The sequence below is a fragment of the Odontesthes bonariensis genome, chromosome 11 (genome assembly GCF_027942865.1).
Source record: "Odontesthes bonariensis isolate fOdoBon6 chromosome 11, fOdoBon6.hap1, whole genome shotgun sequence".
Classification (NCBI taxonomy): Eukaryota; Metazoa; Chordata; class Actinopteri; order Atheriniformes; family Atherinopsidae; genus Odontesthes; species Odontesthes bonariensis.
Window position 1 is genome coordinate 25,333,692 of NC_134516.1, and position 25,611 is coordinate 25,359,302.

Here is a 25,611-nt window from a genome sequence, read left to right on the forward strand (position 1 = left end):
CCTTTTCCTACCAAGAAAGCCAACTCCAAGCAACCTTTTATTAATCTTCTGTGAACTTAAGTTCACTTCATCAGAGAAAGCAGCAACGGACCAACTCTGACACAACGATGGATTTGATCATCCCACAGTAAAGCCCTCGACATCATCGTCCCCGTTTCCCGGTGAAAGAAGCAACTGAGAAGTCCGCTAAAGTCAGCCACCACAGCCAGGAAGGCCCAGAGAGCGGAAGAGAAATCCCCTCGGACCCGCGTGGCCGCTACCATTGGTCCGAACCGACTGAACAGAACTTCAGCACAGTAAGACCGACCCGTTTTCACCTTAAAGTGGGTTTGATGGATGTCTCGAGGCTTTCACAGAATGATAAATTAATCCGAAATGTCAGTACAGTATTTAGATTCAAATAGTCAGCCAACCCAAACTATTTGAATAAATCCAGTATTTTCCCATTCCCCATATTTTATTTTATATTCACTAAGTGTTTTATATAATCACCCATATTCAATGCATCTCCTGTTTGTTTAAAGGTTCATGTCTAAGATCATATCATTGTAATAAACAGCTCATATATCTATATATATGTTATAATCACAGATTGTGTCGTATGCTTTCTTTACGTAATGTCTGTCCAACCAAACGAGAACTTCACGAAAGTAGCGAGATATGAGACTGAATATTAATTGAATATTAATTTAACACCAGGATCGTAAGATTTCGAACAGTTTTCCGACCTGACTGTGACTTAAAATTAAGTCAAAACCTAGGTTGGTGGTGCCCCCTGAATTCGAGGTAAGGTTTATTTGAGACTGTAAGAACATCTCATAAATCCTTATATTTAATAGGTATATAAATACCCGGTAACGCTACACATCCATCCATCCATCCGTTTTCCAGCTATCATAAAAAAGCGCGGCTTCGCTCATCATTCACACACTCACATATCAGGCGATATTTTTAACTTTTTATATTTTGCATTTTATACTACGTTTAGCGACACCCTTTGCTATTTATTTACCCTAGAAAAGCTTACAAGTTTACGGTCAATAACAGAATAAAACACGACTTACCTTAGAGATAGATGGAAAGATGAGAACTGTCGGACTGCAGAATGCGGCAAAGTATGCCGGTGAGGAGGGACGAACGCTGATTGGTCAAAAGTAAGAAATGGGAGGGAGGAACGCTGATTGGTCAAATGTAAGCCCAAGTAAGCCCAAAGGGGGAAACGTGATTGGTCAAAAGTAAGCCCAACTGAGATGTGATTGGCTAATGTGGGCTTACTTTGGGCTTACTTTGGCGAAATTGACGGAACACAGTAAGCGAAAGTGAGAGGTAGCGGGATCGATGCCCGCATTCTCCAGTCGTCGTTCATTTCTTCTTGTCCTCTTTGGAGGAAATGATTAACAGCTGGATGTGGCAAAGGTGGGTGCAAACTGAAAGAAAGACAGCTCTTTCACATTAGCCTGGAGTCACACTCAAAATTCTTCATGATAGATTAAATCACCCAAATGAACTTTGCGCAAGCAAATAAAAATATTGCGACAAAAGCATTGTTTGAAAATCCTGCTTTTAAGAAGTGGAATCAGAAATATTAACATTAAGTAAAGACAGCTCTTTCACATTAGCCTGAAGTCACACTCAAAATTCTTCATCATAGATTCAGTCGCTCAAATGATCTCAGTGTAAGCAAATTAAACTAGAAAGCTGCAAGCAGCTGTATGCGGGACCGAGATGTGCGTACGTTGGGGCATGCGCTGGATGCTGTAGTAGCACAGCTCTGCCCACACGCACGATACCCTCTGCGTACGTACGAGCACATTATAACCCAAATGTGCAGGGGTTTTTGAAAATTTCTAGGGAGCGCCACTGAGCTATTTTGCTCTGCCCAAACACGATACCCTTTACATACGTACGAGGTCGAAAGGGTAGACGTGTGTGCCAAGTTTCATAATCTTGCGATGATGATGATCAAGAAAAAGCTTATTTTTTGTTTGTTAGAAATGGTCACTCTTCGAAATGGGTCAGAGGAAGGAGTTGTGTCTTCAGAGATCAATCTGTGCAGAAGTTCATGTGATCAACTACACGTCTGGCCTTTGATTAATTTAATCAAATGGTCTAAGGAACTTGTGCTTCTTTCCAGGTTAACTTTTCGCAACCCTGGGTCAATAATGTTATCGTTGTCGGCAGTAGTCGAACCTGCGCAGGGAGACCCCAATGGATTTCTAATCCATCGCCTTAACCTCTCGGCCACGACAACGACATACACACTTGTTCACCTTTGACATGCAACGGTTACAACTCATCATCTTCATGAAGGACTTCAACTCCTAAGACAGACCTGAGTCATGGCGATCAAGAAAAAGCTTTTTTTTTTGTTTGTTAGAAATGGTCAGTCTTCAAAATGGGTCAGAGGAAGGAGTTGTGTCTTCAGAGGTCAATCTGTGCAGAAGTTCATGTGATCAACGACACGTCTGGCCATTGTTTTATTTCATCAAAGCATCTAAGGAACTTGTGCTTCTTTCCAGATTAACTTTTCGCAACCCTGGGTCAATAATGTTATCGTTGTCAGCAGGACTCGAACCTGCGCGGGGAGACCCCAATGGATTTCAAATCCATCGCCTTAACCTCTCGGCCACGACAACCACATACACATGTGTGTTCACCCTTAACATTCAATGGTTACAACTCATAATCTTCATGATGGACTTCAACTCCTGAGACAGACCTAAGTTATGGCGATCAAGAAAAAGCTTATCTTTTGTTTGTTAGAAATGGTCAGTCTTCGAAATGGGTCAGAGGATAGAGCTGTCTCTTCAGAGATCAATCTGTGAACAAGTTCATGTGATCAACGACACGTCTGGCCTTTGTTTAATCAAACGGTCCAAGGAACTTGTGCTTCTTTCCAGGTTAACTTTTCGCAACCCTGAGTCAGTAAAGTTATCGTTGTCGGCAGGATTTGAACCTACGCGGGGAGACCCCAATGGATTTCTAATCCATCGCCTTAACCTCTCGGCCACGACAACAATAAACACGCTTGTTCACCTTTGACATGCAACGGTTAGAAATCATCATTTTCATGAAAGACTTCAACTCCTGAGACAGACCTAAGTTATGGCGATCAAGAATAAGCTTTTTTTTTGTTTGTTAGAAATGGTCACTCTTCGAAATGGGTCAGAGGAAGGAGTTGTGTCTTCAGAGATCAATCTGTGCAGAAGTTCATGTGATCAACGACACGTCTGGCCTTTGATTAATTTAATCAAATGATCTAAGGAACTTGTGCTTCTTTCCAGATTAACTTTTTGCAACCCTGAGTCAGTAAAGTTATCGTTGTCGGCAGGATTTGAACCTGCGCGGGGAGACCCCAATGGATTTCAAATCCATCGCCTTAACCTCTCGGCCACGACAACCACATACATATGTGTGTTCACCCTTAACATTCAATGGTTACAACTCATCATCTTCATGAAGGACTTCAACTCCTGAGACAGACCTAAGTTATGGCGATCAAGAAAAAGCTTTTTTTTTGTTTGTTAGAAATGGTCAGTCTTCGAAATGGGTCAGAGGAAGGAGTTGTGTCTTCATAGATCAATCTGTGCACAAGTTCATGTGATCAACGACACGTCTGGCCTTTGATTAATTTAATCAAATGGTCTAAGGAACTTGTGCTTCTTTCCAGATTAACTTTTCGCAACGCTGGGTCAATAATGTTATTGTTGTCGGCAGGACTCAAACCTGCGCAGAGAGACCCCAATGGATTTCAAATCCATCGCCTTAACCTCTCGGCCACGACAACCACATACACATGTGTGTTCACCCTTAACATTCAATGGTTACAACTCATCATCTTCATGATGGACTTCAACTCCTAAGACAGACCTTAGTTATGGCGATCAAGAAAAAGCTTTTTCTTTGTTTGTTAGAAATGGTCACTCTTCGAAATGGGTCAGAGAAAGGAGTTGTGTCTTCAGAGATCAATCTGTGCAGAAGTTCATGTGATCAACGACACGTCTGGCCATTGTTTTATTTCATCAAAGCATCTAAGGAACTTGTGCTTCTTTCCAGATTAACTTTTCGCAACCCTGGGTCAATAATGTTATCGTTGTCAGCAGGACTCGAACCTGCGCGGGGAGACCCCAATGGATTTCAAATCCATCGCCTTAACCTCTCGGCCACGACAACCACATACACATGTGTGTTCACCCTTAACATTCAATGGTTACAACTCATCATCTTCATGATGGACTTCAACTCCTGAGACAGACCTAAGTTATGGCGATCAAGAAAAAGCTTATCTTTTGTTTGTTAGAAATGGTCAGTCTTCGAAATGGGTCAGAGGATAGAGCTGTCTCTTCAGAGATCAATCTGTGAACAAGTTCATGTGATCAACGACACGTCTGGCCTTTGTTTAATCAAACGGTCCAAGGAACTTGTGCTTCTTTCCAGGTTAACTTTTCGCAACCCTGAGTCAGTAAAGTTATCGTTGTCGGCAGGATTTGAACCTACGCGGGGAGACCCCAATGGATTTCTAATCCATCGCCTTAACCTCTCGGCCACGACAACAATGAACACGCTTGTTCACCTTTGACATGCAACGGTTAGAAATCATCATTTTCATGAAAGACTTCAACTCCTGAGACAGACCTAAGTTATGGCGATCAAGAAAAAGCTTTTTTTTTGTTTGTTAGAAATGGTCACTCTTCGAAATGGGTCAGAGGAAGGAGTTGTGTCTTCAGAGATCAATCTGTGCAGAAGTTCATGTGATCAACGACACGTCTGGCCTTTGATTAATTTAATCAAATGATCTAAGGAACTTGTGCTTCTTTCCAGATTAACTTTTTGCAACCCTGAGTCAGTAAAGTTATCGTTGTCGGCAGGATTTGAACCTGCGCGGGGACACCCCAATGGATTTCAAATCCATCGCCTTAACCTCTCGGCCACGACAACCACATACATATGTGTGTTCACCCTTAACATTCAATGGTTACAACTCATCATCTTCATGAAGGACTTCAACTCCTGAGACAGACCTAAGTTATGGCGATCAAGAAAAAGCATTTTTTTTGTTTGTTAGAAATGGTCAGTCTTCGAAATGGGTCAGAGGAAGGAGTTGTGTCTTCATAGATCAATCTGTGCACAAGTTCATGTGATCAACGACACGTCTGGCCTTTGATTAATTTAATCAAATGGTCTAAGGAACTTGTGCTTCTTTCCAGATTAACTTTTCGCAACGCTGGGTCAATAATGTTATTGTTGTCGGCAGGACTCAAACCTGCGCAGAGAGACCCCAATGGATATCAAATCCATCGCCTTAACCTCTCGGCCACGACAATGACATACACGTTTGCTCACCTTTGACATGCAACGGTTACAAATCATCATTTTCATGAAGTACTTCAACTCCTAAGACAGACCTAAGTTATGGCGATCAAGAAAAAGCTTTTTCTTTGTTTGTTAGAAATGGTCACTCTTCGAAATGGGTCAGAGAAAGGAGTTGTGTCTTCAGAGATCAATCTGTGCAGAAGTTCATGTGATCAACGACACGTCTGGCCTTTGTTTTTGTTTAACCAAACGGTCTAAGGAACTTGTGCTTCTTTCCAGATTAACTTTTCGCAACCCTGGGTCAATAATGTTATCGTTGTCAGCAGGACTCGAACCTGCGCTGGGAGACCCCAATGGATTTCTAATCCATCGCCTTAACCTCTCGGCCACGACAACCACATACACATGTGTGTTCACCCTTAACATTCAATGGTTACAACTCATCATCTTCATGATGGACTTCAACTCCTAAGACAGACCTTAGTTATGGCGATCAAGAAAAAGCTTATTTTTTGTTTGTTAGAAATGGTCACTCTTCGAAATGGGTCAGAGGAAGGACTTGTGTCTTCAGCAGAGGTGGAAAGAGTACTGAAAAATTGTAATTAAGTAAAAGTATCTTTACTTTGCCTAAATTCTACTCAGAGTAAAAGTAAAATTACCCATCTCAAAATTTACTTGAGTAAAAGTACAAAATTACTTCATTTAAAATGTAATTTGAGTAAAAGTTACTTAATTACTTTCAGTTTCTTAATGCAAAAAAGGATGAGTCATGAACCAAATTCAGTACAAGTTGTTTTAATCTATTTCGAGGTGTATTAAAGTGCACCTCCACACTTGCAAAAGATCAACTGGGCTCAGGAACATACTTTCTCACAAGGACAGTCACAACTTGTACCATAATTAAGGACAACCCTGAACATCCTCTCCATGAGACTGTTATCGGAAAACAGAGTCTCTTCAGTCAAAGGCTTCTTCAGTTTGGATGCAAAACGGACCGCTACAGGAAATCTTTCCTGCCCACAGCCATCAGCATCTATAATAACTCCTTGATTTAATTGAGTTACATCAACATTTAATTTCCCTCTGGGATAAATAAAGTATTTTTTAATTGAATTGAATTGAATAAAGTGCAAACAATTTTCAGTCCTATTGTCCAATGGACAACACTATGATAAGAATAAAGAAATTTAAACTACAATCAAAGTATTAAAAAAAAAAAAAAATGCACACAAAATTAAGTGCCCACAGGATACCACAAATCAAACTAAAATGCCACAGGATCCCACTATTCACAATAAAATGCCACAGGATCCTAACCTGACTCACGTCATCTGGCTGCGTTCACCAACTACACGCGGGGGCGTTCCCTTTCCTGTGAATACCAGAGGGCGGGAGTCAGGTAAACAGGATCCCACATCTCAAAATAAAACAAAATGCTCACAGGATCCCACTATACAAAATACAGTGCCCACAGGATCCCACAAATCTGCCAATAATCTACAACTTTAGACCGGAAAAGCTCTTGTTCAATTTCAGCAGCAGCTGATTTTCGAAGTTTTTTGCTGTAAGTCTTGCTCTCTTTGCTGTGAAGAGCAACCCGGCTGAACTAAAAAGCCTCTCACAGGCAGCTGAGGCTGGAAGGCCTGTGTTGAGTTTCAGAGACGGCTTCTTAATGTTTGGGAAGGAGTTCAGCAGGTCCATGCTCTCCGACACACAGGCAAGGTACCCCTCCAATTCCCCAGAACCCTCTGACCTGCGGGACTTCATTGTGGAATAACAATAAAAAATGTTTATGTTTTGATAAAATGCCGAGATCCAAATATCCAAATACAGACGTCGGAGCCCAGTCCACTGACTCAGTAGCCAACAACGCGCTGGGGCAGCCTTCAAAACAAAGCCCAAACGTAGCCCATATTACATTACTGTTGATTGGCATTTAGCAACATAATACTTTACTGCACTACTACTAAACAGTTAGATTTCGCGCATACCTTTGACGAAGTGGTCACCGCAGACACGAGCATTTGCAGATTCAGCTCTTCCAGTCTGTAAACGTAGGTTAGCTATCCACTTTTTGTGGCGTTGTTTTATTAGTTTTTTCCATTTCTCACCTCTATGGGCGATTACCTTAGGTACTCGATAGTAACCCTTTCCCTTCTCTCGGTTAGACCGATTGCAACATCCAAAAACGGCACAAAACTGAGACATTTTGGGCAAAAAAGTGGCAGACAAAACACAGGGTTTTCAATGGGACCCAGCTCCACTTGCCCACCACTTAGGTTCGCGCGCTTAGAAAATACAGAAGTGACGTCAAGTGAAACCCAGCTATTGACTTTCAGTTCCGGGACAGCTGTTTAAATTTCCGCCCGCATTTAATTTTTCACCATAAATATTTGTTTTACTCAGTAACGTGAGGGGTTTCAAATGTAGCAAAGTAAAAGTACTTGGGTCAAAATGTACTCGAGTAAAAGTAAAAATGACACATTTCAAAAACTACTCAGAAAATTGCAAATTACTCATAAAAAGTACTCAATTACAGTAACGTGAGTAAATGTAATTTGTTACTTTCCACCCCTGGTCTTCAGAGATCAATCTGTGCAGAAGTTCATGTGATCAACGACACGTCTGGCCATTGTTTTATTTCATCAAATGGTCTAAGGAACTTGTGCTTCTTTCCAGATTAACTTTTCGCAAGCCTGAGTCAGTAAAGTTATCGTTGTCAGCAGGACTCCAACCTGCGCGGGGAGACCCCAATGGATTTCTAATCCATCGCCTTAACCTCTCGGCCACGACAACGACATATGCGCTTGTTCACCTTTGACATGCAACGGTTACAAATCATCATTTTCATGAAGTACTTCAACTCCTAAGACAGACCTAAGTCATGGCGATCAAGAAAAAGCTTTTTTGTTTGTTTGTTAGAAATGGTCACTCTTCGAAATGGGTTGGAGGAAGGAGTTGTGTCTTCAGAGATCAATCTGTGCAGAAGTTCATGTGATCAACGACACGTCTGGCCTTTGTTTAATCAAACGGTCCAAGGAACTTGTGCTTCTTTCCAGGTTAACTTTTCACAACCCTGAGTCAGTAAAGTTATCGTTGTCAGCAGGCTTTGAACCTACGCGGGGAGACCCCAATGGATTTCCAATCCATCGCCTTAACCTCTCGGCCACGACAACGACATACACGCTTGTTCACCTTTGACATGCAACGGTTACAAATCATCATTTTCATGAAGTACTTCAACTCCTGAGACAGACCTAAGTTATGGCGATCAAGAAAAAGCTTTTTTTTTTGTTTGTTAGAAATGGTCAGTCTTTCAAAATGGGTCAGAGGAAGGAGCTGTGTCTTCAGAGATCAATCTGTGCAGAAGTTCATGTGATCAACGACACGTCTGGTCTTTGTTTTGTTTAATCAAACGGTCCAAGGAACTTGTGCTTCTTTCCAGGTTTACTTTTAGCAACCATGAGTCAATAAAGTTAACGTTTTTGGCAGGATTCGATCCATCGCGGGGAGACCTGAATGGATTTCCAATCCATCCCCTTAACCACTCGGCCACGACAACGACATACACGCTTGTTCACCTTTGACATGCAACGGTTACAACTCATCATCTTCATGATGGACTTCAACTCCTAAGACGGACCTATGTTATGGCGATCAAGAAAAAGCTTCTTTTTTGTTTGTTAGAAATGGTCACTCTTCGAAATGGGTCAGAGGAACGAGTTGTGTCTTCAGAGATCAATCTGTGCAGAAGTTCATGTGATCAACGACACGTCTGGCCTTTGTTTTATTTAATCAAATGGTCTAAGGAACTTGCGCTTCTTTCCAGATTAACTTTTTGCAACCCTGGGTCAATAATGTTATCGTTGTCGGCAGGACTCCAACCTGCGCTGGGAGACCCCAATGGATTTCAAATCCATCGCCTTAACCTCTCGGCCACAACAACGACATACATGTTTGTTCACCTTTGACATGCAACGGTTACAACTCATCATCTTCATGAAGGACTTCAACTCCTGAGACAGACCTAAGTTATGGCGATCAAGAAAAAGCTTCTTTTTTGTTTGTTAGAAATGGTCACTCTTCGAAATGGGTCGGAGGAAGGAGTTGTGTCTTCAGAGATCAATCTGTGCAGAAGTTCATGTGATCAACGACACGTCTGGCCTTTGTTTTGTTTAATCAAACGGTCCAAGGAACTTGTGCTTCTTTCCAGGTTAACTTTTCGCAACCCTGAGTCAGTAAAGTTATCGTTGTCGGCAGGATTTGAACCTACGCGGGGAGACCCCAATGGATTTCTAATCCATCGCCTTAACTCTCGGCCACGACAACCACATACACGCTTGTTCACCTTTGACATGCAACGGTTACAAATCATCATTTTCATGAAGTACTTCAACTCCTAAGAAAGACCTAAGTCATGGCGATCAAGAAAAAGCTTTTTTTTTGTTTGTTAGAAATGGTCAGTCTTCAAAATGGGTCAGAGGAAGGTGTTGTGTCTTCAGAGATCAATCTGTGCAGAAGTTCATGTGATCAACGACACGTCTGGCCATTGTTTTATTTCATCAAAGGGTCTAAGGAACTTGTGCTTCTTTCCAGATTAACTTTTCGCAACCCTGGGTCAATAATGTTATCGTTGTCAGCAGGACTCCAACCTGCGCGGGGAGACCCCAATGGATTTCTAATCCATCGCCTTAACCTCTCGGCCACGACAACCACATACACATGTGTGTTCACCCTTAACATTCAATGGTTACAACTCATCATCTTCATGATGGACTTCAACTCCTAAGACAGACCTTAGTTATGGCGATCAAGAAAAAGCTTATTTTTTGTTTGTTAGAAACGGTCACTCTTCGAAATGGGTCAGAGGAAGGAGTTGTGTCTTCAGAGATCAATCTGTGCAGAAGTTCATGTGATCAACGACACGTCTGGCCATTGTTTTATTTAATCAATAGTCTAAGGAACTTGTGCTTCTTTCCAGATTAACTTTTCGCAAGCCTGAGTCAGTAAAGTTATCGTTGTCAGCAGGACTCCAACCTGCGCGGGGAGACCCCAATGGATTTCTAATCCATCGCCTTAACCTCTCGGCCACGACAACGACATACGCGCTTGTTCACCTTTGACATGCAACGGTTACAAATCATCATTTTCATGAAGTACTTCAACTCCTAAGACAGATCTAAGTCATGGCGATCAAGAAAAAGCTTTTTTGTTTGTTTGTTGGAAATGGTCACTCTTCGAATTGGGTCGGAGGAAGGAGTTGTGTCTTCAGAGATCAATCTGTGCAGAAGTTCATGTGATCAACGACACGTCTGGCCTTTGTTTAATCAAACGGTCCAAGGAACTTGTGCTTCTTTCCAGGTTAACTTTTCGCAACCCTGAGTCAGTAAAGTTATCGTTGTCAGCAGGCTTTGAACCTACGCGGGGAGACCCCAATGGATTTCTAATCCATCGCCTTAACCTCTCGGCCACGACAACAACATACACGCTTGTTCACCTTTGACATGCAACGGTTACAAATCATCATTTTCATGAAGTACTTCAACTCCTGAGACAGACCTAAGTTATGGCGATCAAGAAAAAGCTTTTTTTTTTGTTTGTTAGAAATGGTCAGTCTTTCAAAATGGGTCAGAGGAAGGAGCTGTGTCTTCAGAGATCAATCTGCGCAGAAGTTCATGTGATCAACGACACGTCTGGCCTTTGTTTAATCAAACGGTCCAAGGAACTTGTGCTTCTTTCCAGGTTAACTTTTAGCAACCCTGAGTCAATAAAGTTATCGTTTTTGGAAGGATTCGATCCTACGCAGGGAGACCCCAATGGATTTCCAATCCATCACCTTAACCACTCGGCCACGACAACCACATACACATATGTGTTCACATTAACATTCAATGGTTACAACTCATCATCTTCATGATGGACTTCAACTCCTAAGACAGACCTAAGTCATGGCGATCAAGAAAAAACTTATTTTTTCTTTGTTAGAAATGGTCACTCTTCGAAATGGGTCAGAGGAACGAGTTGTGTCTTCAGAGATCAATCTGTGCAGAAGTTCATGTGATCAACGACACGTCTGGCCTTTGTTTTATTTAATCAAATGGTCTAAGGAACTTGCGCTTCTTTCCAGATTAACTTTTTGCAACCCTGGGTCAATAATGTTATCATTGTCGGCAGGACTCCAACCTGCGCGGGGAGACCCCAATGGATTTCAAATCCATCGCCTTAACCTCTCGGCCACAACAACGACATACATGTTTGTTCACCTTTGACATGCAACGGTTACAACTCATCATCTTCATGAAGGACTTCAACTCCTGAGACAGACCTAAGTTATGGCGATCAAGAAAAAGCTTATCTTTTGTTTGTTAGAAATGGTCAGTCTTCGAAATGGGTCAGAGGATAGAGCTGTCTCTTCAGAGATCAATCTGTGCACAAGTTCATGTGATCAACGACACGTCTGGCCTTTGTTTAATCAAACGGTCCAAGGAACTTGTGCTTCTTTCCAGGTTAACTTTTCGCAACCCTGAGTCAGTAAAGTTATCGTTGTCGGCAGGATTTGAACCTACGCGGGGAGACCCCAATGGATTTCTAATCCATCGCCTTAACTCTCGGCCACGACAACCACATACACGCTTGTTCACCTTTGACATGCAACGGTTACAAATCATCATTTTCATGAAGTACTTCAACTCCTAAGAAAGACCTAAGTCATGGCGATCAAGAAAAAGCTTTTTTTTTGTTTGTTAGAAATGGTCAGTCTTCAAAATGGGTCAGAGGATGGTGTTGTGTCTTCAGAGATCAATCTGTGCAGAAGTTCATGTGATCAACGACACGTCTGGCCATTGTTTTATTTCATCAAAGGGTCTAAGGAACTTGTGCTTCTTTCCAGATTAACTTTTCGCAACCCTGGGTCAATAATGTTATCGTTGTCAGCAGGACTCCAACCTGCGCGGGGAGACCCCAATGGATTTCTAATCCATCGCCTTAACCTCTCGGCCACGACAACCACATACACATGTGTGTTCACCCTTAACATTCAATGGTTACAACTCATCATCTTCATGATGGACTTCAACTCCTAAGACAGACCTTAGTTATGGCGATCAAGAAAAAGCTTATTTTTTGTTTGTTAGAAACGGTCACTCTTCGAAATGGGTCAGAGGAAGGAGTTGTGTCTTCAGAGATCAATCTGTGCAGAAGTTCATGTGATCAACGACACGTCTGGCCATTGTTTTATTTAATCAATAGTCTAAGGAACTTGTGCTTCTTTCCAGATTAACTTTTCGCAAGCCTGAGTCAGTAAAGTTATCGTTGTCAGCAGGACTCCAACCTGCGCGGGGAGACCCCAATGGATTTCTAATCCATCGCCTTAACCTCTCGGCCACGACAACGACATACGCGCTTGTTCACCTTTGACATGCAACGGTTACAAATCATCATTTTCATGAAGTACTTCAACTCCTAAGACAGACCTAAGTCATGGCGATCAAGAAAAAGCTTTTTTGTTTGTTTGTTAGAAATGGTCACTCTTCGAAATGGGTCGGAGGAAGGAGTTGTGTCTTCAGAGATCAATCTGTGCAGAAGTTCATGTGATCAACGACACGTCTGGCCTTTGTTTAATCAAACGGTCCAAGGAACTTGTGCTTCTTTCCAGGTTAACTTTTCGCAACCCTGAGTCAGTAAAGTTATCGTTGTCAGCAGGCTTTGAACCTACGCGGGGAGACCCCAATGGATTTCTAATCCATCGCCTTAACCTCTCGGCCACGACAACAACATACACGCTTGTTCACCTTTGACATGCAACGGTTACAAATCATCATTTTCATGAAGTACTTCAACTCCTGAGACAGACCTAAGTTATGGCGATCAAGAAAAAGCTTTTTTTTTTGTTTGTTAGAAATGGTCAGTCTTTCAAAATGGGTCAGAGGAAGGAGCTGTGTCTTCAGAGATCAATCTGCGCAGAAGTTCATGTGATCAACGACACGTCTGGTCTTTGTTTTGTTTAATCAAACGGTCCAAGGAACTTGTGCTTCTTTCCAGGTTAACTTTTAGCAACCCTGAGTCAATAAAGTTATCGTTTTTGGAAGGATTCGATCCTACGCGGGGAGACCCCAATGGATTTCCAATCCATCACCTTAACCACTCGGCCACGACAACCACATACACATATGTGTTCACATTAACATTCAATGGTTACAACTCATCATCTTCATGATGGACTTCAACTCCTAAGACAGACCTAAGTCATGGCGATCAAGAAAAAGCTTATTTTTTCTTTGTTAGAAATGGTCACTCTTCGAAATGGGTCAGAGGAACGAGTTGTGTCTTCAGAGATCAATCTGTGCAGAAGTTCATGTGATCAACGACACGTCTGGCCTTTGTTTTATTTAATCAAATGGTCTAAGGAACTTGCGCTTCTTTCCAGATTAACTTTTTGCAACCCTGGGTCAATAATGTTATCATTGTCGGCAGGACTCCAACCTGCGCGGGGAGACCCCAATGGATTTCAAATCCATCGCCTTAACCTCTCGGCCACAACAACGACATACATGTTTGTTCACCTTTGACATGCAACGGTTACAACTCATCATCTTCATGAAGGACTTCAACTCCTGAGACAGACCTAAGTTATGGCGATCAAGAAAAAGCTTATCTTTTGTTTGTTAGAAATGGTCAGTCTTCGAAATGGGTCAGAGGATAGAGCTGTCTCTTCAGAGATCAATCTGTGCACAAGTTCATGTGATCAACGACACGTCTGGCCTTTGTTTAATCAAACGGTCCAAGGAACTTGTGCTTCTTTCCAGGTTAACTTTTCGCAACCCTGAGTCAGTAAAGTTATCGTTGTCGGCAGGATTTGAACCTACGCGGGAAGACCACAATGGATTTCTAATCCATCGCCTTAACCTCTCGGCCACGACAACGCCATACATGCTTGTTCACTTTTGACATGCAACGGTTAGAAATCATCATTTTCATGAAAGACTTCAACTCCTGAGACAGACCTAAGTTATGGCGATCAAGAAAAAGCTTTTTTTTTGTTTGTTAGAAATGTTCAGTTTTTCAAAATGGGTCAAAGGAAGGAGTTGTGTCTTCAGAGATCAATCTGTGCAGACGTTCATGTGATCAACAACACGTCTGACCATTGTTTTATTTCATCAAAGGGTCTAAGGAACTTTTGCTTCTTTCCAGATTAACTTTTCGCAACCCTGGGTCAATAATGTTATCGTTGTCAGCAGGACTCCAACCTGCGCGGGGAGACCCCAATGGATTTCAAATCCATCGCCTTAACCTCTCGGCCACGACAACCACATACACATGTGTGTTCACCCTTAACATTCAGTGGTTACAACTCATCATCTTCATGATGGACTTCAACTCCTAAGACAGACCTAGTTATGGCGATCAAGAAAAAGCTTCTTTTTTGTTTGTTAGAAATGGTCACTCTTCGAAATGGGTCAGAGGAAGGAGTTGTGTCTTCAGAGATCAATCTGTGCAGAAGTTCATGTGATCAACGACACGTCTGGCCATTGTTTTGTTTAATCAAACGGTCCAAGGAACTTGTGCTTCTTTCCAGGTTAACTTGTCGCAAACCCTGGGTCAGTAAAGTTATCGTTGTCAGCAGGATTTGAACCTACGCGGGGAGACCCCAATGGATTTCTAATCCATCGCCTTAACTCTCGGCCACGACAACGACATGCACGCTTGTTCACCTTTGACATGCAACGGTTACAAATCATCATTTTCATGAAGTACTTCAACTCCTAAGAAAGACCTAAGTCATGGCGATCAAGAAAAAGCTTTTTTTTTGTTTGTTAGAAATGGTCACTCTTCGAAATGGGTCAGAGGAAAGAGTTGTGTCTTCAGAGATCAATCTGTGCAGAAGTTCATGTGATCAACGACACATCTGGCCTTTTTTGTGTTTAATCAAACGGTCCAAGGAACTTGTGCTTCTTTCCAGGTTAACTTTTCGCAACCCTGGGTCAGTAAAGTTATCGTTGTCAGCAGGACTCCAACCTGCGCGGGGAGACCCCAATGGATTTCAAATCCATCGCCTTAACCTCTCGGCCACGACAACCACATACACGTGTGTTCACCCTTAACATTCAGTGGTTACAACTCATCATCTTCATGATGGACTTCAACTCCTAAGACAGACCTAGTTATGGCGATCAAGAAAAAGCTTATTTTTTGTTTGTTAGAAATGGTCACTCTTCGAAATGGGTCAGAGGAAGGAGTTGTGTCTTCAGAGATCAATCTGTGCAGAAGTTCATGTGATCAACGACACGTCTGGCCATTGTTTTGTTTAATCAAACGGTCCAAGGAACTTGTGCTTCTTTCCAGGTTAACTTGTCGCAAACCCTGGGTCAGTAAAGTTATCGTTGTCAGCAGGATTTGAACCTACGCGGGGAGACCCCAATGGATTTCTAATCCATCGCCTTAACCTCTCGGCCACGACTAACACATACATATGTGTGTTCACCCTTAACATTCAATGGTTACAACTCATCATCTTCATGATGGACTTTAACTCCTAAGACAGACCTAAGTCATGGCGATCAAGAAAAAGCTTTTTTTTGTTTGTTAGAAATGGTCACTCTTCGAAATGGGTCAGAGGAAAGAGTTGTGTCTTCAGAGATCAATCTGTGCAGAAGTTCATGTGATCAACGACACGTCTGGCCTTTGATTAATTTAATCAAATGGTCTAAGGAACTTGTGCTTCTTTCCAGATTAACTTTTCGCAACGCTGGGTCAATAATGTTATTGTTGTCGGCAGGACTCGAACCTGCGCAGGGAGACCCCTAAGGATTTCTAATCCATCGCCTTAACCTCTCGGCCACAACAATGACATACACGTTTGCTCACCTTTGACATGCAACGGTTACAAATCATCATTTTCATGAAGTACTTCAACTCCTAAGACAGACCTAAGTTATGGCGATCAAGAAAAAGCTTTTTTTTTGTTTGTTAGAAATGGGTCAGAGAAAGGAGTTGTGTCTTCAGAGATCAATCTGTGCAGAAGTTCATGTGATCAACGACACGTCTGGCCTTTGTTTTGTTTAACCAAACGGTCCAAGGAACTTGTGCTTCTTTCCAGGTTAACTTTTCACAACCCTGAGTCAGTGAAGTTATCGTTGTCAGCAGGATTTGAACCTGCGCGGGGAGACCCCAATGGATTTCTAATCCATCGCCTTAACTCTCGGCCACGACAACGACATGCACGCTTGTTCACCTTTGACATGCAACGGTTACAAATCATCATTTACATGAAGTACTTCAACTCCTAAGAAAGACCTAAGTCATGGCGATCAAGAAAAAGCTTTTTTTTTGTTTGTTAGAAATGGTCACTCTTCGAAATGGGTCAGAGGAAAGAGTTGTGTCTTCAGAGATCAATCTGTGCAGAAGTTCATGTGATCAACGACACGTCTGGCCTTTTTTGTGTTTAATCAAACGGTCCAAGGAACTTGTGCTTCTTTCCAGGTTAACTTGTCGCAAACCCTGGGTCAGTAAAGTTATCGTTGTCAGCAGGATTTGAACCTACGCGGGGAGACCCCAATGGATTTCTAATCCATCACCTTAACCTCTCGGCCACGACTAACACATACATATGTGTGTTCACCCTTAACATTCAATGGTTACAACTCATCATCTTCATGATGGACTTTAACTCCTAAGACAGACCTAAGTCATGGCGATCAAGAAAAAGCTTTTTTTTGTTTGTTAGAAATGGTCACTCTTCGAAATGGGTCAGAGGAAAGAGTTGTGTCTTCAGAGATCAATCTGTGCAGAAGTTCATGTGATCAACGACACGTCTGGCCTTTGATTAATTTAATCAAATGGTCTAAGGAACTTGTGCTTCTTTCCAGATTAACTTTTCGCAACGCTGGGTCAATAATGTTATTGTTGTCGGCAGGACTCGAACCTGCGCAGGGAGACCCCTAAGGATTTCTAATCCATCGCCTTAACCTCTCGGCCACAACAATGACATACACGTTTGCTCACCTTTGACATGCAACGGTTACAAATCATCATTTTCATGAAGTACTTCAACTCCTAAGACAGACCTAAGTTATGGCGATCAAGAAAAAGCTTTTTTTTTGTTTGTTAGAAATGGGTCAGAGAAAGGAGTTGTGTCTTCAGAGATCAATCTGTGCAGAAGTTCATGTGATCAACGACACGTCTGGCCTTTGTTTTGTTTAACCAAACGGTCCAAGGAACTTGTGCTTCTTTCCAGGTTAACTTTTCACAACCCTGAGTCAGTGAAGTTATCGTTGTCAGCAGGATTTGAACCTGCGCGGGGAGACCCCAATGGATTTCTAATCCATCGCCTTAACTCTCGGCCACGACAACGACATGCACGCTTGTTCACCTTTGACATGCAACGGTTACAAATCATCATTTACATGAAGTACTTCAACTCCTAAGAAAGACCTAAGTCATGGCGATCAAGAAAAAGCTTTTTTTTTGTTTGTTAGAAATGGTCACTCTTCGAAATGGGTCAGAGGAAAGAGTTGTGTCTTCAGAGATCAATCTGTGCAGAAGTTCATGTGATCAACGACACGTCTGGCCTTTTTTGTGTTTAATCAAACGGTCCAAGGAACTTGTGCTTCTTTCCAGGTTAACTTTTCGCAACCCTGGGTCAGTAAAGTTATCGTTGTCGGCAGGATTTGAACCTACGCGGGGAGACCCCAATGGATTTCTAATCCATCGCCTTAACCTCTCGGCCACGACAAACACATACATATGTGTGTTCACCCTTAACATTCAATGGTTACAACTCATCATCTTCATGATGGACTTCAACTCCTAAGACAGACCTAAGTCATGGCGATCAAGAAAAAGCTTTTTTTATGTTTGTTAGAAATGGTCACTCTTCGAAATGGGTCAGAGGAAAGAGTTGTGTCTTCAGAGATCAATCTGTGCAGAAGTTCATGTGATCAACGACACGTCTGGCCTTTGATTAATTTAATCAAATGATCAAAGGAACTTGTGCTTCTTTCCAGATTAACTTTTCGCAACCTTGGGTCAATAATGGTATCGTTGTCAGCAGGACTCGAACCTGCGCGGGGAGACCCCTAAGGATTTCAAATCCATCGCCTTAACCTCTCGGCCACGACAACAACATACACGTTTGTTCACCTTTGAGATGCAACAGTTAGAAATCATCATTTTCATGAAGGACTTCAACTCCTGAGACAGACCTAAGTTATGGCGATCAAGAAAAAGCTTTTTTTTTGTTTGTTAAAAATGGTCAGTCTTCGAAATGGGTCAGAGGAAGGAGCTGTGTCTTCATAGATCAATCTGTGCAGAAGTTCATGTGATCAACGACACGTCTGGCCTTTCTTTTATTTCATCAAATGGTCAAAGGAACAGGTCCTTCACTGTGTCAGGAGAAACTGAGTCCTTTCAGGCACTAGAACTCAACGAAGAAAAGACTTGAAGCCTGAAAAGTTGTCCACAAGACAAAATGTATAAAATATGAAGTATACTATTAACCCTCTGGGCGCCACAGGCGACTTCCGTCGACAAGATGCCGCACTGGATAAAACGGTGTTTTTTTTTCAAATAGCGTGTCAAACTCCGTTTCTACTCCCATCCACTAGAGGGAGGACATGTTGTAATTCGGTTTACACCCATAATTACGTCATGCTTCTATACAAAACTGAGGAGATACGGTGTGTTGAATCAGAGCGACGAGTTTCACTGTTCAGGAGCCAGTTAGCATCTTTTCACATAGCCAGTTTCGTATCATTAGCGCCTGTACATTGGGATTTGCGTCTGATGTCGGGCAAAAAACTCACCTGTAATGATGTTTTGGGACTTCTTTTCGCCGATCCCGATTCGGAAGGCGAATATAATCCTTTTGATGACGGTGATTCATTTAGTGATGATGATGACTACGCCCGGCCTTGCGGCAGTGCAGCCGGAGAAAGTGCGGCGAAAGTACACCAAGCACAACAAACCACTTCTTGCCATGTTTCCCATACAGTAGATAGTGGTGTATCCGATGTCAGTGGGGGTGGCGATGTTTCACGGGGTCGGGGCATTAGTGTGGAAGGTGTAGTTGAAGGTAATGAGCCTGGGGCAGCTGTTGAAGTCCAGTCATTTTACCACGCTAGCCACCTAGCTCCCCGGTCTTCTGACTATGATAGCCATGTTGCTACCTTTACTTCAGGTCGCGTTCCTCTCCGTAATGTTGGAGACACACATGTTGTGGAGTCTTTGCCTGTGACTGGTGTTATTAGACGGGGGAGAAGTGTGCAGAGGAGAGGAAATGGGCAGCGTAGTAGACACAGGGTGGGGATGGAAAATGACGGCAGCCCGAGCCCCTCAGCCCGGCGTGCTGGAGGCAGAGGTGGGCGCGGTGCTGCCCGCAGCAGGAGCCGTGTGTCACGGGGGAGAGGAGCCGCGCGTAATGCGCTGCCAGTACCTGTACAAGACATGAATGCTGGCTTTGCGTACGTGACGAATAACAATGATGCGTATCAAAATTGGATCTCCCCATTCGAGCAGCAAATTGGCTATACAGGAGATAAAGACCTTACAAATTCAGATTCGGCCCTAGATTTTCTTTCTCTATTCCTCAATGATGAGTTTTGGAATCTGCTAGTGACCGAGACAAACAGGTATGCCCAGCAGTTTCTCGCCTCCCACCAACTCAAGCCTCACTCCCGATTCCACAAATGGAGTGACGTCACCGTCAGTGAAATGAAGGCCTTCATTTCCCTGCACTTGAGTATGGGTTTAGTGGAAAAGTCTGAAGTGGAGGACTATTGGGCAGAATTTTGGCCAACTGCAACACCAGGCTTTGGCAAGGTTATGTCTCGAAACAGATTTGAGATAATTATGTCCTTCCTCCACTTTGTGAACAATGAACACTACATTGGCAGGGGGCAGCCAGGGCATGACAGATTATTCAAAATTCGGCCAGTGATAAATTTGATTGTCCCCCAGTATTCAAAAGTTTATGGTCCATCAAAACATCTGTCCCTTGACGAAATGACCATCGCGTTCAAGGGCAGATCCATTCTAAAAATGTACAATCCGAACAAGCCTGACAAATATGGCTATAAGGTCTTTGTTGTCATCGAGGCCAAGTCTGGTTACGTCCTTGAGTGGTCCATGTACACTGGACAAAGCAGGCCAGATGAAAGTGTACATGGTGCCACTCACCTAATTGTCCGTGACCTCATGACCCCCTACATAGGGAAAGGGCACGAGGTTTACATGGACAGCTATTATTCGTCGCCAGCTATAGCTGAGGAGCTGGCAAGTAAGGACATCGGAGTCTGCGGCACTGTCAGCAGCAAAAGAAAGGGCATGCCCTAGGGCCTTACGAAGGAGCATTTACCCTTGAAGAAGGGAGATGAGCCTGTCTTCATGCGGAAGGGGAACCTTTTGGCCTGTGCTTGGCATGACACCAAGCGGCTAACAATGTTGTCAACACTCCACAGCGTTGGCGGCATTAGGAAGCGTATAAGGACCAAGCACAGTACCACTGGGTTTAGGGACATCTTTAGGCCTGTGTGTGTCGATGAGTACAATTCTTACATGGGGGGTGTCGACAGCGCAGACCAAAGAATGAAAACTTACCTCTTTCCACATAGGTCAACAAAGTGGTACATGAGGATCTTCAATGCCCTCCTCAGTATCTCCATGGTAAATGCGTACATCGTTTACACCCGCACCACTGCTGCTCCCCACAAGCCCCTGAAAGTGTTCATTCAGGATGTCATCACTGGCCTAATGGATGGCTAAAGCAAGAAAGAGACCAACAAAGGTCGAAAGTCATCCTCACTGGGAGACTTGCCAGGCAGACTCACAGAGCGCCACTTCATCCACAGGGCAGATGATAAACCTGACTGTGTTGTGTGTTCTGATCGGACCCGCCCTAAAGGCCGCCGTCAGACACATTTCAGGTGTAGGCAGTGTGGAGTGGGTCTTTGTGTAGTGCCTTGCTTTGAAAGGTACCACACCATCAAGGCTTACAAAAAGTGTCATCTCGATGAGTAGGAAGTCATTACAAATAGGCCTACATGACTTGTTGTTCCCAGTCACTCATTAGTAATTACTTGTTGTTTTGCCATTTCCCCTGGGCATTTTTCGTACTGTACAATAGGCTATAAAACAAAAAAACAAAAAAACAAAAAAACCTTAGAAAAAAATACTAACTTTGTCTGTCGTCTTGTCTCGTCTACTCACTCATGATCTGTGCCTTGCCGTGGCGAGTGAGCTTTCAAACTAAACAGGTTATTTTTGTTTGTGTGTCATACAAGTAATATAGGGCTATATTTGCTCCACATGTAATCTGAGTGCCTACATAATAAATTGAAAATCTCTTTAGCAAAAGAACAGCCAAAGCTACCTACATACATTCATGCACATAGCATAAATACATTCGGTTTGTTTCTGCCATTTATTGCTAATAATTATGAAATAATGATTATTATTTAGATAAATTTACACAATATGTTTGCTTTTTACTATTTACCTGACTATTCAGTATTGTGCTTTATAACATGCACAAAGTGAGGGCCATTTTGGAAGTGGAAACTAATACATTTTACCATTCAAATATGTGTAATTTTGTGAAAATGCTATAATCCAAAATGGCCGCCACCCTATGACGTCATAATATGCAAATTAGATGGGTAAATCTTATCTCCACATAAACTTGAGATCATACTAAACATTTCTCTAATTTACAGAAAGTCTCTATCTATTATCATTTTTAAGTTATGGCCTTTTGAAATTAAGATGTCAAATCGGAACATTTCAGAGGAAAACCTATGGCGCCCAGAGAGTTAAGTCGTGAGCTGTACAACCACACAGTGGACTGTGCACAAAAGCATTCACTATCCTGTCTGGAACATGAACAAACATGTCTGATTAATACTGGGCATAATGCAACATCAAATGTTCCATCTATATGTGAGAATCAGAAGTCTTACCTGGTCGTCCCTACAGCAAGGACACTGCCTGTGGGGACTACTTGCACATAGTCGACATATACTGACATAATTAAAAGAAAAACGTCTGTGGACTTGTTCCCACACTTTAAGTCACTCACATTGTTAACCTGCAGGTTGCAGTTTAAATATGAACATGATAAAGTCTGGTCTTTGTTGGATTTTATGAAAGTAATTATGAGGACAGATGATGTGAACTACTGTAACAAATGTTAGTTTTCAGAATTAAAACAACCTGCGGATATAAATATTCTCATTTTCATAAATAAATATGAAGTTCAGGTGTGACAGTCAACATTTTAGAGTAAAAAAAAGACTTTCTCAGAAACTTACACCCATATTAAAAAAGATCATTATTCAAATAGACATATTTTTCCTTTTAAATGAGTTAAAAATGTAACTTTAACTTCAGTGTATTTTCAGTACAGTTCCACCTCACTGATGGCTGGTAAAGCCTCCACAGTACAAAGAACAGAAAACAGTCGCCTACAGACTATAAAGTGCTCAAATGTCACATTTCCCATGTTGGAAGTTTGCTGTGTCACAGGGAGTCTGTGGGAGTCTTTGGTTGTTCTCACAAGTCAACAAGTTTTCAGGAGGAATGATGGAAATCCACAGAAATCATCAAGACAAATTTGAGAAACACTTCCAGATATGAACAAAATGATGGCACAAGGTGCTTTAAACATTTAACCTCCGTTATGTCCTGTTTAATCAAGTTCATGTGAAATAAATCTAAGATCTCCTCCATATCACTTCATAAAAGAGCAGCTCTGCATCATGTTGTCTCACGTTTCTACATCTCAGCTCAGATATTAATCTGAGCTTTAAACATCTCAGAGTGCGCAGAAGGCAGTTAGCGTGACTTTAGTAAGAATACACCCTCTGCTATGTTCCAAACACATCCATGCTTCTAGATCCTCTGGATGAGAGAGCTGCAGAGCTCCTTATTCCTGCCAAGGAGTCAACATTATGTTAGAGTTATTTCCAGAACTCAGCAGGTTAACTTACTAAGACTCCAGTCTTATGTCACGCTGAGCTCACTTTTTTCCCCTTGAAACCCAACTAGCAGCTCCCACAAGTGAAGTGGACAAGTGATGTGTTGGACCCCAATTTCATGACTGTGACGACTTTGTGACGTATTAGAACCGAGGTTATAACCTGGAGTCCTTCAGACCAAATCTCTGTCACTCCCCTCACACTCCCCAGCCAGAGATTAGGGGCCCACAGTGATCTGCAGGACTTTGGTCCAGATGTTTAACACCGTATCTGACCAAGCGGAATTCACTTCTTTAAAACATCCCATGTTCATTCCTCACATGTTGCAACAAACCTTTTTAAATGTCAGAAGTGTTCATTTTCAGAGCTGAATTGAATGCAGCACGATCTGACTGGGTCCCAGGTGAGGTTTATGAGTGTAATTAGAGCAGGTAGAGCACCAATATAAAGTCAGCTGCAGCCTCAGATGAGTTAAGCTGGACATACACTGTGCGATTTCTGGCCCGATTTCGACAAGAGTTTCACTCGTGCGACTATTTTTTAGATCGGGCCGAGCTTTGTCTCAATCGTGCGTCTCGCCTCGTGTAGTATACATGGGGTAACGACAAACGATAAAATCCTGGTCTCTCCTCGTGAGGCTCTCGCACAGTTGAAGCAGTTGGACGAGCCGATTGACCTCATCCTGTCACACTACGCATGCGCAAACATAGGCACGGAAGAGAAAATTGTCAACAGAAGAAGAAAAAGACAACAGAACAGCATGGCGGCGACCGAGTCCGACGTGTCGTGCAGTGTGAGCAGCCAGATCGCATCAGACCATTGGGTCGTACAGTGTGAGAACAGGAATCGTGAGCTGTGACGTTTTAACCCTTGCGATTCACTCGTACAGTATGAGCAGCAGCTGAATACCGCGATTGAAAAAAATCGCACATTGTATGCCCAGCTTTCCAGCACAAGTCTTCTCTCAACAGCAGTCACTAGATTGCTGTTTTTGACCTGTTTAAGGTTTTCTTCAGGTGAGTCTTCATGTTTAATGGTTTAGGTTTTTGTTCTCCTATATACTAAAGTTTCCTTCTTTTCTTTTGAAATCCAAACAACTAATCTCTGGGCTCAGGTCAAAACAGCGGCTCCTCTGGCTCCGGCAGCGGCTCCTCTGGCTCTGGCTCCGGCAGCGGCTCCTCTGGCTCTGGTTCCGGCAGCGGCTCCTCTGGCTCTGGGTCCGGCAGCGGCTCCTCTGGCTCTGGCTCCGGCAGCGGCTCCTCTGTCTCTGGCTACGGCAGCGGCTCCTCTAGGTCTGGCTACGGCAGCGGCTCCTCTGGCTCTGGCTCCGGCAGCGGCTCCTCTGGCTCTGGCTCCGGCAGCGGCTCCTCTGGCTCTGGCTCCGGCAGCGGCTCCTCTGGGTCTGGGTCTGGCTCCGGCAGCGGCTCCTCTGGCTCTGGGTCTGGCCACGGCAGCGGCTCCTCTGGGTCTGGCCACGGCAGCGGCTCCTCTGGGTCTAATACTGGCTTTACTGCGCAGGACGCAGACTTTGCTCGTTTCCTTGCTGCCCTAATGAACTTGAAGATCGACCGTTCTTTCCCACAGTCTGCCTGGACCTCCGACCAGGTCCCTAAGGACACATCTGAGACGCACACTGTATACCCTTCATCCCACGTCGTCCAGTTCAGCAATGGCTACCAACGAGCCCGCGACTCCAGTTCGTACGCCAAATACTCCCAGGATGCTTTTGACCACGTTGATGCCAAGACTGGGTCTTAACCCTCTGGGCGCCACAGGCGACTTTCGTCGACAAGATGCCGCACTGGATAAAACGGTGTTTTTTTTTTCAAATAGCGTGTCAAACTCCGTTTCTACTCCCATCCACTAAAGGGAGGACATATTGTAGTTCGGTTTACACCCATAATGACGTCATGCTTCTATACAAAACTGAGGAGATACGGTGTGTTGAATCAGAGCGACGAGTTTCACTGTTCAGGAGCCAGTTAGCATCTTTTCACATAGCCAGTTTCGTATCATTAGCGCCTGTACATTTGGATTTGCGTCTGATGTCGGGCAAAAAACTCACCTGTAATGATGTTTTGGGACTTCTTTTCGCCGATCCCGATTCGGAAGGCGAATATAATCCTTTTGATGACGGTGATTCATTTAGTGATGATGATGACGACGCCCGGCCTTGCGGCAGTGCAGCCGGAGAAAGTGCGGCGAAAGTACACCAAGCACAACAAACCACTTCTTGCCATGTTTCCCATACAGTAGATAGTGGTGTATCCGATGTCAGTGGGGGTGGCGATGTTTCACGGGGTCGGGGCATTAGTGTGGAAGGTGTAGTTGA

The 25,611-nt window shown here is 43.2% G+C and overlaps 30 non-coding genes across 30 annotated transcripts; all 30 read right to left on the bottom strand.

Moving 5' to 3' along the window:
* Positions 1–2,554: 2,554 nt before the first annotated feature.
* Positions 2,555–2,636, bottom strand: trnas-uga (transfer RNA serine (anticodon UGA)). Its single transcript has one exon. It is a non-coding gene; the product is annotated as a tRNA-Ser (tRNA).
* A 299-nt stretch (positions 2,637–2,935) lies between these two features.
* Positions 2,936–3,017, bottom strand: trnas-aga (transfer RNA serine (anticodon AGA)). Its single transcript has one exon. It is a non-coding gene; the product is annotated as a tRNA-Ser (tRNA).
* A 302-nt stretch (positions 3,018–3,319) lies between these two features.
* On the bottom strand, positions 3,320–3,401 carry trnas-uga (transfer RNA serine (anticodon UGA)). The gene has a single exon. It is a non-coding gene; the product is annotated as a tRNA-Ser (tRNA).
* Positions 3,402–3,705: 304 nt separating this feature from the next.
* On the bottom strand, positions 3,706–3,787 carry trnas-uga (transfer RNA serine (anticodon UGA)). Its single transcript has one exon. It is a non-coding gene; the product is annotated as a tRNA-Ser (tRNA).
* Positions 3,788–4,091: 304 nt separating this feature from the next.
* Positions 4,092–4,173, bottom strand: trnas-uga (transfer RNA serine (anticodon UGA)). Its single transcript has one exon. It is a non-coding gene; the product is annotated as a tRNA-Ser (tRNA).
* A 299-nt stretch (positions 4,174–4,472) lies between these two features.
* On the bottom strand, positions 4,473–4,554 carry trnas-aga (transfer RNA serine (anticodon AGA)). The gene has a single exon. It is a non-coding gene; the product is annotated as a tRNA-Ser (tRNA).
* Positions 4,555–4,856: 302 nt separating this feature from the next.
* On the bottom strand, positions 4,857–4,938 carry trnas-uga (transfer RNA serine (anticodon UGA)). Its single transcript has one exon. It is a non-coding gene; the product is annotated as a tRNA-Ser (tRNA).
* Positions 4,939–5,242: 304 nt separating this feature from the next.
* Positions 5,243–5,324, bottom strand: trnas-uga (transfer RNA serine (anticodon UGA)). The gene has a single exon. It is a non-coding gene; the product is annotated as a tRNA-Ser (tRNA).
* Positions 5,325–5,627: 303 nt separating this feature from the next.
* On the bottom strand, positions 5,628–5,709 carry trnas-aga (transfer RNA serine (anticodon AGA)). The gene has a single exon. It is a non-coding gene; the product is annotated as a tRNA-Ser (tRNA).
* A 2,318-nt stretch (positions 5,710–8,027) lies between these two features.
* Positions 8,028–8,109, bottom strand: trnas-aga (transfer RNA serine (anticodon AGA)). Its single transcript has one exon. It is a non-coding gene; the product is annotated as a tRNA-Ser (tRNA).
* Positions 8,110–8,407: 298 nt separating this feature from the next.
* Positions 8,408–8,489, bottom strand: trnas-gga (transfer RNA serine (anticodon GGA)). The gene has a single exon. It is a non-coding gene; the product is annotated as a tRNA-Ser (tRNA).
* A 688-nt stretch (positions 8,490–9,177) lies between these two features.
* trnas-uga (transfer RNA serine (anticodon UGA)) lies at positions 9,178–9,259 on the bottom strand. The gene has a single exon. It is a non-coding gene; the product is annotated as a tRNA-Ser (tRNA).
* Positions 9,260–9,561: 302 nt separating this feature from the next.
* Positions 9,562–9,642, bottom strand: trnas-aga (transfer RNA serine (anticodon AGA)). The gene has a single exon. It is a non-coding gene; the product is annotated as a tRNA-Ser (tRNA).
* Positions 9,643–9,944: 302 nt separating this feature from the next.
* trnas-aga (transfer RNA serine (anticodon AGA)) lies at positions 9,945–10,026 on the bottom strand. Its single transcript has one exon. It is a non-coding gene; the product is annotated as a tRNA-Ser (tRNA).
* Positions 10,027–10,329: 303 nt separating this feature from the next.
* trnas-aga (transfer RNA serine (anticodon AGA)) lies at positions 10,330–10,411 on the bottom strand. The gene has a single exon. It is a non-coding gene; the product is annotated as a tRNA-Ser (tRNA).
* Positions 10,412–10,709: 298 nt separating this feature from the next.
* Positions 10,710–10,791, bottom strand: trnas-aga (transfer RNA serine (anticodon AGA)). The gene has a single exon. It is a non-coding gene; the product is annotated as a tRNA-Ser (tRNA).
* A 293-nt stretch (positions 10,792–11,084) lies between these two features.
* On the bottom strand, positions 11,085–11,172 carry trnas-gga (transfer RNA serine (anticodon GGA)). Its single transcript has one exon. It is a non-coding gene; the product is annotated as a tRNA-Ser (tRNA).
* A 303-nt stretch (positions 11,173–11,475) lies between these two features.
* On the bottom strand, positions 11,476–11,557 carry trnas-uga (transfer RNA serine (anticodon UGA)). Its single transcript has one exon. It is a non-coding gene; the product is annotated as a tRNA-Ser (tRNA).
* Positions 11,558–11,854: 297 nt separating this feature from the next.
* On the bottom strand, positions 11,855–11,935 carry trnas-aga (transfer RNA serine (anticodon AGA)). The gene has a single exon. It is a non-coding gene; the product is annotated as a tRNA-Ser (tRNA).
* A 302-nt stretch (positions 11,936–12,237) lies between these two features.
* On the bottom strand, positions 12,238–12,319 carry trnas-aga (transfer RNA serine (anticodon AGA)). The gene has a single exon. It is a non-coding gene; the product is annotated as a tRNA-Ser (tRNA).
* A 303-nt stretch (positions 12,320–12,622) lies between these two features.
* Positions 12,623–12,704, bottom strand: trnas-aga (transfer RNA serine (anticodon AGA)). The gene has a single exon. It is a non-coding gene; the product is annotated as a tRNA-Ser (tRNA).
* A 298-nt stretch (positions 12,705–13,002) lies between these two features.
* On the bottom strand, positions 13,003–13,084 carry trnas-aga (transfer RNA serine (anticodon AGA)). Its single transcript has one exon. It is a non-coding gene; the product is annotated as a tRNA-Ser (tRNA).
* A 298-nt stretch (positions 13,085–13,382) lies between these two features.
* Positions 13,383–13,470, bottom strand: trnas-gga (transfer RNA serine (anticodon GGA)). Its single transcript has one exon. It is a non-coding gene; the product is annotated as a tRNA-Ser (tRNA).
* Positions 13,471–13,773: 303 nt separating this feature from the next.
* trnas-uga (transfer RNA serine (anticodon UGA)) lies at positions 13,774–13,855 on the bottom strand. The gene has a single exon. It is a non-coding gene; the product is annotated as a tRNA-Ser (tRNA).
* A 682-nt stretch (positions 13,856–14,537) lies between these two features.
* trnas-uga (transfer RNA serine (anticodon UGA)) lies at positions 14,538–14,619 on the bottom strand. Its single transcript has one exon. It is a non-coding gene; the product is annotated as a tRNA-Ser (tRNA).
* A 687-nt stretch (positions 14,620–15,306) lies between these two features.
* On the bottom strand, positions 15,307–15,388 carry trnas-uga (transfer RNA serine (anticodon UGA)). Its single transcript has one exon. It is a non-coding gene; the product is annotated as a tRNA-Ser (tRNA).
* Positions 15,389–16,443: 1,055 nt separating this feature from the next.
* trnas-aga (transfer RNA serine (anticodon AGA)) lies at positions 16,444–16,524 on the bottom strand. The gene has a single exon. It is a non-coding gene; the product is annotated as a tRNA-Ser (tRNA).
* Positions 16,525–17,580: 1,056 nt separating this feature from the next.
* Positions 17,581–17,661, bottom strand: trnas-aga (transfer RNA serine (anticodon AGA)). The gene has a single exon. It is a non-coding gene; the product is annotated as a tRNA-Ser (tRNA).
* A 302-nt stretch (positions 17,662–17,963) lies between these two features.
* Positions 17,964–18,046, bottom strand: trnas-aga (transfer RNA serine (anticodon AGA)). The gene has a single exon. It is a non-coding gene; the product is annotated as a tRNA-Ser (tRNA).
* Positions 18,047–18,349: 303 nt separating this feature from the next.
* On the bottom strand, positions 18,350–18,431 carry trnas-uga (transfer RNA serine (anticodon UGA)). Its single transcript has one exon. It is a non-coding gene; the product is annotated as a tRNA-Ser (tRNA).
* Positions 18,432–25,611: the final 7,180 nt, after the last annotated feature.